The sequence below is a fragment of the Pelodiscus sinensis genome, chromosome 13 (genome assembly GCF_052426305.1).
Source record: "Pelodiscus sinensis isolate ZL-2025 chromosome 13, ASM5242630v1, whole genome shotgun sequence".
NCBI classification, from domain to species: Eukaryota; Metazoa; Chordata; order Testudines; family Trionychidae; genus Pelodiscus; species Pelodiscus sinensis.
Window position 1 is genome coordinate 4,652,422 of NC_143064.1, and position 13,423 is coordinate 4,665,844.

The following is a 13,423-nucleotide window of genomic DNA, read 5'->3' on the forward strand; positions in this document are numbered from 1 at the left end:
CTTGGAGGCATGGTAGTCCTGCCTGCGTTTAAATCATTCTGTGTCTTAACTCCTGATTTAACTCTCCCACACAAAAGAAGATGACCAAGTACCTTATACAATTCAAATCTGAGCACTTGATTCTTATTGGGTCTCCTGGCTTCCTGCCAACACCCTTGCTAGCTACCTGAGTTTAACTCCTTAGTCACTGGGTGCTAGCCAGCACTCTTCCTATTATTACATCTGCCATCTGCAAATTTGCCACCACTAAGAGCAAAACAGATGGGAATTTCCTTGGAAGGCCCTGGTACAACTGAGTAGGTTCTAACAAAATTCAGTAGACTCCCCATAGAATTCAGAATATAAACAGAAGAAAGTAAACTCAGAGGAGACACAGAAACTCCGTATTAGGCAGAAAGTCAGGCAAATGCCCCAGATGTCTCTGTTTATCATATAGCCAACCCCAAACTCTCAAAAAAAAAAATCATGAATAGGGCTCACATAATCATGAGCTTTTTCAAAACTTGTGGCTGTGTACTACCATCTGACCTGAGTCTGTAAGCTGCAAGTGGATCAAGTACTTTCCAGTTATGAGAGCTAAGCAATTACTTTTCCTAAACAAAAGCCAAAATTCCCATATAATCACAGGAATCCAGGTGCGGGGGCTTGCAGACACAAACAGTGTGAGATATGGAACACAAGTAGAGTGCAGTCAGTACTGTTTACATAGGCACTTAAAAGTTTTCAAACTGAATTAAAAGTTCTCTCCAGCAGCCAGATTCTGCCACCTTTTAACAGCAACTCCAGTACTTAGCGCTGGGATTGGCCCTTTCTTGCAGAGTAGGAGTCTACTCCCTTTTCACAACCGGGAGAAAGTTTTAAGGTTATGAGATCAACTTAAGTTACTTTTGCAACTTGTACTACAAAGGACAGAATTCACAAACCCCAAAATATTTCCCTCTAATTTATAACCATCACTTCAGTCGGACCGCACAGGATAGATTTCATCCCACTGCCATGTATCATGTAATATATTGTTCTGCTGTATCCAGATTGTCACTCTAGTGGTAAACATGGTCAACTAAATGGCTGAGGTTCTCTAAGGCCGAAATAGATATTCTACATCTTTTGAGCAAGCCCGTTATTTCAAAATATATATTCAGTACCGGGTACAAAAAGTGTTGACCAGACATATTCTTTTCAATCTTATTGTTACTCTTCACAAGCTTTGCATAGTTTTCTGTCAAGACACCAGACACAGATTGCATTTTAGATACAAAGTTTTTTCACACTCTCCCAAATTAATGTTTTTGCTTAAACCTTTGTATTCCTTTAGAGGAAAAAATTGAAAGTAAAAACCTCAGAATTCTATACAAGTCCAAGGTACTTAGAAAAAGGAAGTCCTCTATAGCTGCATGTCAGCTTTCTACAGAACATGAAGTGCACAAATTTGGTTCTATGATGATCAGTGTTATGTTCTTGAGACGCACCGTAACTAACAGCAGCTGCCTTGGTCAGTCACAAAATGATTTACACAGAGATCCACAAAATGCTGAGTGACACTTTAACAGCTGGAATAGAAGCTACATTGAACTGTAACTACAAGGAAAACTACAACCTAGCAGAAGTCTGTCTAGGGTGTCTACTGCTTACTCCAGCCAACACCAAGGCCATGTCTTCACTAAACGGAAAATCGATGCTGCCGTGATCCATCTTCTGGAGTTTGATTTAGCAGGTCTAGTTAAGACTCGCTAAATCAAACTCAGAAGGTGCCCCAGTCGATGGCTGATACTCTTGCTCCTGAGAGGAGTAAGGGAAGCTGATGGGGGTATTTGCTGTGGGGACAAAGGGAAATCTTGAAACAAGATACATCGACTCCAAGTTGCGTGTCTTGATTCGACTTTCCCTTTTGGTGTAACCCTGGGGCAAGTGTTTACATAAACAGCTGTTCAAGAATAGAGATACTTTTGGGGGACCTCCTTGTCCAGTCTGCGTCCATTAGCAGGAAAGCCTCATTTTTGAGCAGCTATGGAATTCTGAATGGGTATTGTGGACCATGTTTGCAACTGTTTGCTGGATGCAGTGCAAACCTTCAATTGAGGACACACACTGCACATACACCACTTTGGCGCACAAAGGGAGGCAGTGGAGAGGACATTGCACATATTTAAAGACATTGTGTTAGCTATTCCTTGTTGAACAACTGTCTGACTGATCCAAGGTAAGCTGTTAACTTTAGAATGCCCTTTTCCCATTAGAGAATACAATTCAAAACTTTCCAAAAAAGAACAAAATCAAGAATCAACTCTGGGCTACCGCCAGGTGGCAAGTAATGATTATCTGGTTACAGCTGACTTGGACACTGACAGTGGGTAAAGATCAAGTGATTGATTTTTCTAATATTACTTGTAAGTTTCTTCATCTTAGAAAATAATTAAAAAAAACTAAAGAATTTTGTGTCAAAAAGCATGACAACTGTGAACAATATTAACATTTGGCTCATAAATTAAGCATGAAAGAAAAAACGTCCTCATCAGGAAAGTAAATAACAAGGAGGGTTAATCAGAGAGAAAAAGGGTTAGATCAAATAGTGTCTTACAGATGAAACAGACAGTTGAGCACAGATAAATATACTGTAACGATGACTATGATGAGTCTTTATCACACACATCTCTGTGCATCACCCCCTCTGAGAAATGGCAAACAGAAAAATAAAGGTTCGACTGACATGTTTGTGTGCATCACTAATGAAGGATGCAAATCAGAAGGGATGAAGTAAACACAAATCTCAGCGCATAGAATGAGAATGGGAGACTTAGATGAGATTACGTTTGGAGGTTACGAGGGTGGCAAGAGCAGGCCTTAGAAAGTAAATTCATGTCTTCACAAAGCAGAAGGTTGACACTGCCACGATCGATCTTCTAGAGTTCGATTTAGCGGACCTAGTTAAGACTTGTTAAATCAAACTCAGAGGGTGCCCTTGTTGGCAGCTGATACTCTTGCTCTTGCAAGGAATAAGGGAAGCCAATGGACACGTTCGCACCAGTCGGCCTCCCATTGCGGGGACAGTGGGGAAACTGAAAACAAGGTATGATGGCTCCAGATACATAATTAATGTAGCTGGAGTTGTGTATCTCGATTCAACCTTCCCCTTTAGTGTAGACCTGGCCTATGTATTGCCTGACACTGAGATCCAAAATCTTCAGCATTCACCCTGAAACCTTTTACAGACTTGTTCTAACCATGCTGTGTTTGCCCACGGTATTGCTCATTACAATCAGGGATCAGATCAGTTGAAGCTTCAAGCCAGCTCTAATCAAACTTCAGTTTATCTTAAGTAAAAATTAGTTTAAACTGAAATAAAAGCATCCACACAGACTCATAGACTTTAAGGTCAGAAGGGAGCATTATGATCATCTAGTCTGACCCCCTGCACAGTGCAGGCCACAGAATCTCACCCACCCCTCTTAGAATAATCCTCTCACCTATAGCTCAGATATTGAAGCCTTCAAATACTTCGAAGACCCAAGATGCAGAGAATCCTCCAGCTGTGATCTGTACTTAACTGAAAGTGCAATTTTAAGCCCAGTTCATTAACTGCGAACAACTTTGCCTTGTGCAGAAGCTGTGACCTTTCAGCTCTTGACTAACCGGATCCTAATGGTGTTTACTTCAAGCACTTGGACAATCAGCATCTTCCCGGACTTTTCTTATTCGTACAAAGGCTGTATGACTATGAACTCCAACACCCCGTGGGGTAAACCATCCTGTGCCCCCACTGACCTGCGGGAGGGAAAGGTAGGGAGAAGCTACCTTGGGACCAGATCGTCCATCCAATGCAGCTTAAATTTCAAATGGCAACTGAGCATCACACACTACTATCACATGATCTATGGACTCAGAATTGGTCAAAATTATTCCAATAACTTAAAGCAATCCACCCAAGGGGCATCACAATCTGATCATGGACAGTTCAGAGAGACACAAAATTCAGCAAAGAAACTAGTGGATATTAGGGATGTAATATATAGTCGATTATAGCATTAACCGATAAGCTTTTGTTTATCAGTTAGACTACGTGCATTTCCTCCCCCCTATAATTTTTTAGCTGTCTGGCCGGCAGCCCAACTCAGTCCTGGCTCACGCCAGGTCTGGGACCAACCCCCACTGCAGCTCTGCATTTAAAGGAGCCGGGTGGACAGGCAGCCTGGCTTAGTTCCGGCTCGCACTGGTCCAGAAGCTCAGCACCCCTCCACCCGTACAGGGGCTGCCATCCTGAGCTGCTGCCTCTGTATCAGAGGCATCAGTGCGGGCAACAGATAACCAGTTCACAAGGGAAGCTGGTTTTTAAACTGGCTTCCCACGCAGACCAGCTCCTACCTGGCACCCCACGCTGCTACCTCTGATACAGAGGCAGCAATGCGGAGTGGCAGGAGGGTCCTCGGGAGAAGGGCTGGAGCACACTGGCTGACTAGAATAGTTGACTAATCAATAAGAATTCATGAGGTTAATTGACTATTCAATTAACGGATATTTAACACCCTTAGTGGATATGAATTGTTTCCCCTTCTCTAGTCATTTTCTGCAGGAAAGGCAGTCAGTGTGTGAATACGTGCACTTCTGCCCTCTATTGGATAGTACCAGAACTACTCAACTGACTTCTATACCCAGCATTCTCCTGTAGGTGAAGAGTATGCTTTTAGAGGTTACGGATTAGTGTTCTTCTATCCTAGCCGTTGCCATGAAGTTCCAAGGCAGCCATGGTGTGTAGCGCTGGGAAACGACGAGACGACCTTGAATATTACCACGTGCCATCTTTCATGGGAAGCACCACCGCTAAACTAAATCACAACATGCACCCTTCCTCCCCACCTACAACAAAAGAGAATTAGGGAATAAAACCTACAGGGATTTTAGGGTCAGGAAGCCTGCCAGGGACAAGGATTATCTTCTGTGCCCACCATTTCTTCTCCCATTTCCGGAAAATCTGTGGGCAAGTGAACATGATGGCCGCTGCCGAGACAGCATCCCAAAGTGTAGCAAAACCAGTTACAACGTTCAAGTAACTCTCACATACAATTAGGAATATTAGGCAATTTATTTCACTGCATCAACAACTTCCTTCCATCCCACTCTCTGCAGCAAGGCGAAGGTTAGGCATGATGTGCCTCATTGGTTTTAATATCTTTCTAGAGGAAAATGTTGTTACATGAATGTCTGGAGGAGGTTTTGAGAGCAATATAAATAGTTGGGTAAAGTCACTGTTCCTTGTCATGCAAATTGTAGCTAATCAATAGAAGACCAGAGAGTGAATGTGTGTGTGGATGTGTGTGCGTCTCTCACGAAAAGCATGTTAGAATCTCGCCTACGAATAAATAACCAGTTGGGCTATTGACCCACTCTTACGTGCAAATGTTTACTCCTTTGTTAAGAATGAATAATAAAGAGGAAAAGACAGCTGGACAAGCTAAAAAAATAGAATGATATCATATTACATAAATCTATCGATTTCCTACATCGCGAATGCAACCGTACATGGCGTATCCATATGCAGATTTTAAATATAAAGCAAAGTCTCCATTAGTGCACACTCTGGCATTAGTTATCTATTTTAATGAGGGGGGTTTCAGTAAATTGCGCATTTAAATATCACTGTTATGGGAAGTGGTTTCCTTTAGCTCTTCAAACGGTTGCCTCCTGCGGCTATTAATGACCACTAGCAGTGCAGTGACCCTTCTAATGTGCGATTTCACACTGAATATTTAATTTCTGAAGGTGAGACGTGAGATGCTGCCCTGTCTCACCTGTCTTTATGGCTCTCTTAATTCGTTAAAATTTATGGTCTCCACTAAAAGCACACAGCATAATTGAAATAGATTTTCCAAGATATATCTCTGGATTATTCTAACCTACAGATTCTCGTCAGCCGCTCCTATTTTACACTAACACAGAAAACAATATTTGCCAACAGCTGAATGAAGGGCAATTTTTAAAATTTTCTAGGCCATTTTAAATGAGGTTGTATTAGTGTTGGCAGGAGTGGTTTTAGAACTCAGGATGACCAAAACAGAATAAACGTCTGTCGCTAATTCTATGGGGATTGAAAGAGAACAGAGACCATGGTATCCTACTTCTCTCCAGACCACAAAAGAAGACTAATTTTGACTTGTGTTGAATGCCATGTTTATCAAAGTGGCGCTAGAACAGCACAGTTCTATTCCACTTTTAACACTGGCTGGTCTACTTTTTCCATCCTTGAAGCGTGTCCTTCATAACATCTGTTCATGTCTTAGGGAGTATCTTCACTACCCGCTGGATCGTCGGGCAGCAACTGATCCAGCGGGGATCAATTTATCATGTTAAGTATACACTCAACAAATCAACTGCCACACAGTCTCCCATCAATGCTGGCACCCTCCTAAGAAAAGACACATGGGTGGAGTCAGCAGGAGAGCATCAGCTATTGACTTACCGTAGTGAAAATACCACGATAAACAGACCCAACTAGGTTAATTTCGATTACATAAATAACATAGCTGAAGTTGAGTAACTTAGGCCGACAGCCCATAGCAGCGTAGACAAGGCCTTAAGTATCCACTGGCACTGACATCCACTGGACACCAAATTAAGTTAATGGGTAGCAGGTTTAGAACTAATAAAAGAAAGTTCTTCTTCACACAGTGCGTAGTCAACCTGTGGAACTCCTTGCCAGAGGAGGCGGTGAAGGCTAGGACTATAACAGAGTTTAAAGAGAAGCTAGATCATTTCATGGAGGTTAGGTCCATAAAAGGCTATTAGCCAGGAGATAGAAATGGTGTCCCTGGCCTCTGTTTGTCAGAGGCTGGAGAAGGATGGCAGGAGACAAATCGCTCGTTCATTATCGTCAGTCCACCCCCGCTGGGGCACCTGGTGCTGGCCACTGTCGGCAGACAGGCTACTGGGCTAGATGGACCTTTGATCTGATCCAGTACACCCATTCTTAGATTCTTATCCAAAGGCAGGGCTGCACCTCAGAACTATAGTGCATTAAAAGTGTTGCAACATACCTCAGATAAAATCTTCTACTCCTAAGTGTTACTGTTCCCTCAGAATGTCATTGGTTCAATTATGAAGTCTTATGGACCACCATCTGAATACAGGTGCCAGGTCCACACTGGTGGAGACAATCAATGTAAGATACGCAATTCCAGCTATGACAACTTCGTTGCTGGAGTCGACGTACCTTACATCGATTTTTAGGCGATTGATGGGAGAAACACTGCCATCAACTTCCCTTACTCCTCACAACTGCAAGGAGTGCAACGGTCGATTGGGCAGGAGGGCATCAGCATTTGATTTAGCAGGTCTTTACTAGACCTGCTAAATTGAACACCGAAAGATTGACCTCTGCAGGGTTGCTCTCTGTGACAGTGAAGACAAGCCCAGAGAGAAAAATACGAACCAAAGTGTGCAATCAAGGCCCTGACTCTAAGCTCTTCAGACAAGGCGAAAGGAGAATTTGACTTCCCTGAACTGCAAAGAGGTTCCATGGTAACAACAGTGAATTTGGAATTTTCACTGATATATGTTGTCAATGTGTTTGGACTTTATAGCAGAAACTCAAGGATCTCTAGAAAAGTTATTGGCAGTATGAAGTAATGTTGGAGGCCCCCAGCTCAAGGTCTTATTACTTGCTGGAGGTCACTCATCCAGAGATATAATTGTTCTCTCTCTCTAACCTAATATCCCCAATCTGTTTCTCCAATGAAGCTCACCAAGTCACTCAGAACAATTCTATCCCAGTAAAGTCTCCATCCAGCAGGCCAAATGCCTTGTTGGTATAACTGCACAGAACTCTCTCTGGCCCTGCCCCATTGAGAGAACACTGATCCACTACTTGCTTTGAAAACTCCCCTGGCCTTATTTGTTCTCCAGCTTCAGACAGCTTATGTGGAGGCATCTGGTTTCATAGTATCATGAGACTCGTACGACTTGTCTCCACTGACACGTTTTGTCACCAAAAACTACCTTTGGTTGACAAAACAGTGAAAGTGTACACATTCCAATGCAACTTTTGAGGGAGGGGGAACACCTAGTTTTGGCAACAAAAACTTCCACCCCGAGAGAGACCTTCTGTCTTTTTCCCTCCTTTCATTGTTGACAAAGGAACTGGCTTCCAACAATATCCCACCATGCCTGCCCTGCTGGTTGTGCTCAGTGTTTTGTGATCTCCGCTGCCCTGCAGGCCTGCGCTCCTCCCCTTTCAAAGCTCTGGGAAGTATCTGACAGCTCAGGGAGCTGCTCTGGTTGGGGAACAACCAAAAAGAGCAAATCATTCGAATTCTTCCATTCTGCCCTGCTAGGAACACAGCGGCAGGCCGGCTGCTGCTGCAGGGGGAGGGCTGGAGAGACAGCGGTACTGCTTTGACATTCCTCAGCATAGAGAGCTCACAGAGCGACTCATGATGATGTTCCCAGCACTAAGAGAATCCCAAGAAGCACAGCTCTGCCTTCCCATGACACTGCCCTGTGGGATGCTCACCCACATTGCTTTGCCCCATCTGTCCACAGAGGAGCTAGCAACGTGGCCATGAAACGTCGACAATGGGAGGCAGAAAAACCAGTTTGACCAGTTTTCACTTTTGCCAACTTTGGCTTGTGAACAGCACTTTCGGGGCCAAACCTTCCCAGTGTAGTCAGAGCCTTAGCAAAGCTCCAGTTGTAGGAGCAGAAGTAATCTTGCCGTCAAGACAGAATTTCCACCTTTCCTGATTATTTTGAGTTTTTTTGTTGTTTGTTTTTTCAGAAGAAAACTATTTTAGAATAATTATGTACTTAATGATTTGTATTATCACTTCTGCCCCACCCCCTCAGAACTGGTTTTCTGCAGAGTGTCGAAGGGAAGCCAAGCACAGCCAAAGGAGGAAATGTACCCCAACGGATGTACTAAGTGTCAATGTCACAAAATACAAGGACTGAACAATCACAGCACTGACCAACCTGTCATGTAGCCGAATACACCCATCATCAATGGAACATTTTCTCAGCCAACGCAGTACCAAACCCAGAGATAGGATTGTGGCAATAGACCAAAATGGCACTTTCCAGATGGCCCCATCAAAATGAAACTTTTAAAAATTACGTGTTTACGTGGCTTTTAAAGGGAAAGTTTCTAGCCATGATGCAGCAAGGCAACTTTTCAGATGCAATACATGCAGCGTAGAGTCTGCAGCTAGAGAAACTATATTACTCTTGCTTTCCAAGGGGGATCGGCGGTCTCCATTTGTGTCAATGGGTCATTAACACTGATGGCAATAGAACCAATCAACGCTGTTTACTACTGTTGCTGCGCATTTCGGTAGAAACCCCAAGATATTCTAGAACACTGAGTAGAGTTGCACTCTTCTTTTCACCGTTATCGGAACACTTCTCAAAAGCTGTGGTCCAACTGGAAGGTCACTATTGTACAGGGCCAATCAAATGGGGGGAGGGGACAGGAGGACCATTTGGCCTGAGCCTCAAACACAAAGGGGGGCTTCACATTTAGACCCTGGATAATTTTTTGGCATTTGATAAGTTTTGCAACTTGTTTTTAGGCGCATCCTTATGGGACTGAAATGTGACTCATTCTCTCAGCTGAGAGCTGCACATTTAAGCAAATAAGAGACGTGGTTTGATAAAATATGTCCTTTTTTGTTAGCCAATATAGATTGTGTCACATTAATGAGTTAAAAATGTTCATAAGTACTAATAAAAATAGAAAACAGGACTATGTAGCACTTTAAAGACTAACAAGATGGTTTAATAGGTGATGAGCTTTCGTGGGCCAGAACCACTTGATCTGAGGAAGTGGGTCTGGCCCACGAAAACTATTAAACCATCTTGTTAGTCTTTAAAGTGCTACATAGTCCTGTTTTTTGTTTCAGCTAGACCAGACTAACCCGGCTACATTTCTATCATTAATAAAAATGGATCGGGTCTGATGGCACAAGATGAGACCGTGAAGAATGTGTCCTTCTAGATCAGCTGATTGTACAAACCAACCACTATTAGTGGCTGGTGCTGGAACATATAATTGAATTAAAAAAAAACAAGAAACAAAACTATTTTGAAAAATGAATGTTTTCTGTGACTTTCTCACTGCAGGAATAGGGGCAGATGGGGACTCAACAAGAGCTCAAGTCTGATTTATGCTGTGTCTTTTGTTTAATTGAGTCTTGCAAGAAAACTCCGCTTTCATTATCGAGAAAGGGACCTCCCATCATGTACCAATTGCACAAACCAAATCAAACGCTCCAAATCTACCTCATTTAGCAATGACACTTCTGGAATGAACAATGGCTTTTGTGTGTCAATTTGCTTGTTTGGCTGCCAGAGATATAAATAGAATTGTCAGAACATTTTAGAGCAATAAAAATGACATGACAACACAAATCTATAGTCTAGCTAATCAAAATGCCATCTCTGAAGCACCAAAGATATTTTACACTATGGATTCAAAAGAAGAGCATTAATTAGAAAGCATGTAAGTTGACAGCAGATATACAATACGACTAGAATGCAGGCGAAATAGGAATTTTCAGTAAGTATAAAATTATTTCCTGAGCCCATTTATCAAGGAGGGAAAAAAAGTTCGCTCTCTCTGCTTCATGATAGCATAAGCAATAAAAAACCACCTAAGCCAGTCTAGCTAACAATGCTTGTTCAACGTATTAGATAGCTTATAAAATTCTGGTATCAGTCACTACCGTTTGTTATATAATATTGCTATAATTGTCTTGGACACGGAGAAGCTTTTCCTCAAGTTTTGCTCGGTTACCGGTGTGCAGTCTGGAGAGCACACACTGGTATCACGATGAATGAAATCAAACTTTGCCGCAAATTCCGATTTATGCTCTTTCCACCGCCCCATGTTTTGATTTCCTGAGGGTCGTGTGGCCCCGCTCCGAAAGTGGCAAGTCAACAATTGATTTCTTCTAGATCAGTGTTACTCAAGCAGTGGTACGAGTACTCTTAGGGGTACTCGAGAGACGTCTGGGGAGTACATCAACACAACTGAAATTTGGAGAAAACTGAATTTTTGGCTTAAGTTTTACAGCGTTTTATTATTTTTTTCCTTTTTACGCCCAAAAATTTCATCTCCCGCCCGGCTACGATTAAGTTGTTTAAACAAACGTGTTGCAACAAATGTGTAGGAAAAAATTGAGTGTGTCTGAAAACGGTAGGCGCTGGGGGTACCTTTTTTTTTTTTAAAGGGGTACTTCATAAAAAAAGGTTCAGAACCACTGTTCTAGATTATAAATATAGTAACGAGGAATTGGTATGCAGGGAAAATACGAAGTGCATCTCTTGAGAGGTTTTTTTTTTTTATATTCAACAGATAGCATTGGGGCTGGGAGCACTAAGAGCATGTTTGATGTTTGTAACATGCGTCTATCGGCACTGCTTGCCTTCTGGTGGGGAATCTCTAGCCACGATGCAGGACGAGATGCTCACAAAATACAGAAATGCCCAATGAAATAAGAAAAACATTGTTCAGATTAAAGTATCAGATTCAAAATGGAGAAGCCTCGTTCCAGACCATTAAGCTCTCCAGTGGAGCCTGTCCGCAGTTCCAGGCAGAGGCGAAACAGGCTGCCACGGCTGAGTTCCACACAGCCAACACCTGTTCAAGTAACCAAATTCCTCTGTCTAGAGCAGGAGGGGGGAATCTCAGGCCCGGGTTCAGGATTTGGCTCCCGGCTTGCCTGGATCCAGCCCGAGGCTCAGGGCTTCCCTGCTGCAGGGAGAAGAGGGGGAAGCCCCAAGCCTAGTGGGTCGGAGTCAGGCAAGTCTGGGGCTGGATCCAACTCCAGGCTTTGCCTTGTGAGGGGGGAAGCGGCTCCGTGCACTCCCGCTCCCTCTCCCCTCACTGGGGAAACAGCAGCACAGCAAAGCGCAATCGGGAGGCTCTTCCTCCGCCATTCCAATTGGCCATAATTATGGCCAATAGGAGCAGCAGGGGGCAGTGCCTGGGAGTGGCCAGGGACACGGGACCATTTGTATTCCCAGGGAGCTGGGCCAGATAAGCGCCACCCTATCACTCTGACCTTGCACTTCCCCCCACTCCTGCGCCCTCCCTCCCACCTAGCCCCCCCAATCCACTCCTGCACCGTCCCACACACTGAACCCCTCATTTTTGGGCCCCACCCCAGAGCCTGGAGGGGGGGGGTCTACAAAAACTATTAGCTCAGGCCCCCTTGGCTCTGGTGTGCAAGGGAGATGTGGGGAAGGTCTCTCTCTATCAGTAGGGGGCCATGTCAGTGAGGTGGGTTTTTTGTTTTGGGAGGGTTGCGTCTCACTTTCGTGTGGTGCCACAACTGATTTTTCTGTGGGTCAGTAGCCCCCAGCCCTAAAAAAGATTCCCCGCCCCGGTCCAGAGGTTTCCCTGCTCTGTATTCCCCCCTGCTCTGTATTCCCCCCGTGCGCAAACAGAAGACACGCAGCATTCATCCAGACAACATGGGACGGAGGTGGAGGCAGAATAGAGCAACAATACTGGTCCCAGCAGCCCCCTCTCCCCAGCAAGATGAGTTTCTGGGGAGCTGCCAGGTGAAAACGAGCTCGTAGGAGGAACGAATGCCGGAGCACATCAACAAACACGCTGCCCCGTCTGGAATGCTTCACTGCAGGGCAGCATCCCCGGTCAGCCACCGCTCCCGGTAAAACCGGGACAACACTGAGCCAGAAGCCAGGCGCTCACAGGAGCTGGGCAGGGAGACATCTGGTCTGTGTTCCAGCCAATGCTATTCCTCACCCTCCCTCAAGAGCAACCTCACCCAGGAGAAGCGATGGCCTTGCAGAGTGGGAGAAGATGGGGTTTAATGGGCTGTACCAAATACAGCACACTGCCAATGAATGGCTAAGCTAACGGACATTTTCAGGGCATGGAACAGGGATGTAAAATCCCATGTAATTGGTTAACCAATTAAATGGGGATGGGGCCATAGTTGGTTCTGACATGAGGGCAGGGAACTGGATTTGGTGACTTCTTTAGCTTCCTTCCAGTTCTATGATTCTGGCTGCTCCAGCCCCGACCGATTAACCGTAACCGGCAAGTCTCACCCATTAAGGGTGAGGCTTACCAGTTAACCATTCACATCCCTAGCATGGAAACCCCGGCATTGCCTGACCATGGCTGGAGAGGGGAGCAAGGGAGAAGCCCACTCTGAACTGTTAAGACCTAAGCACCATTTCTGCCTGTGCCCATCCAACAGCGTATCAGCTGCCAGCCTGGAGAGGGGGAGAAGGGGAAGTAAACTGTACCGCCAGGCAAAGGCAGCTCTGCCCTCTTCCACCCAGAGTCTGATTTCAATGGGACCACATGGGGCACTTCGGAAAAGTTGGCTCTTGGTTTTTAAAGAGGATAGCATCACCATACCTGCACTTAGGTGGTCCCAGAAACCACTGTCCGACCACGAACAGA

At 44.5% G+C, this 13,423-nt stretch overlaps 1 protein-coding gene across 2 annotated transcripts in view; it reads right to left on the reverse strand.

The window, feature by feature from the left end:
- GPC3 (glypican 3) overlaps positions 1–13,423 on the reverse strand; it is a 309,949-nt gene that overhangs the window by 216,484 nt on the left and 80,042 nt on the right. The gene's annotated exons all lie outside the window — the stretch shown is intronic.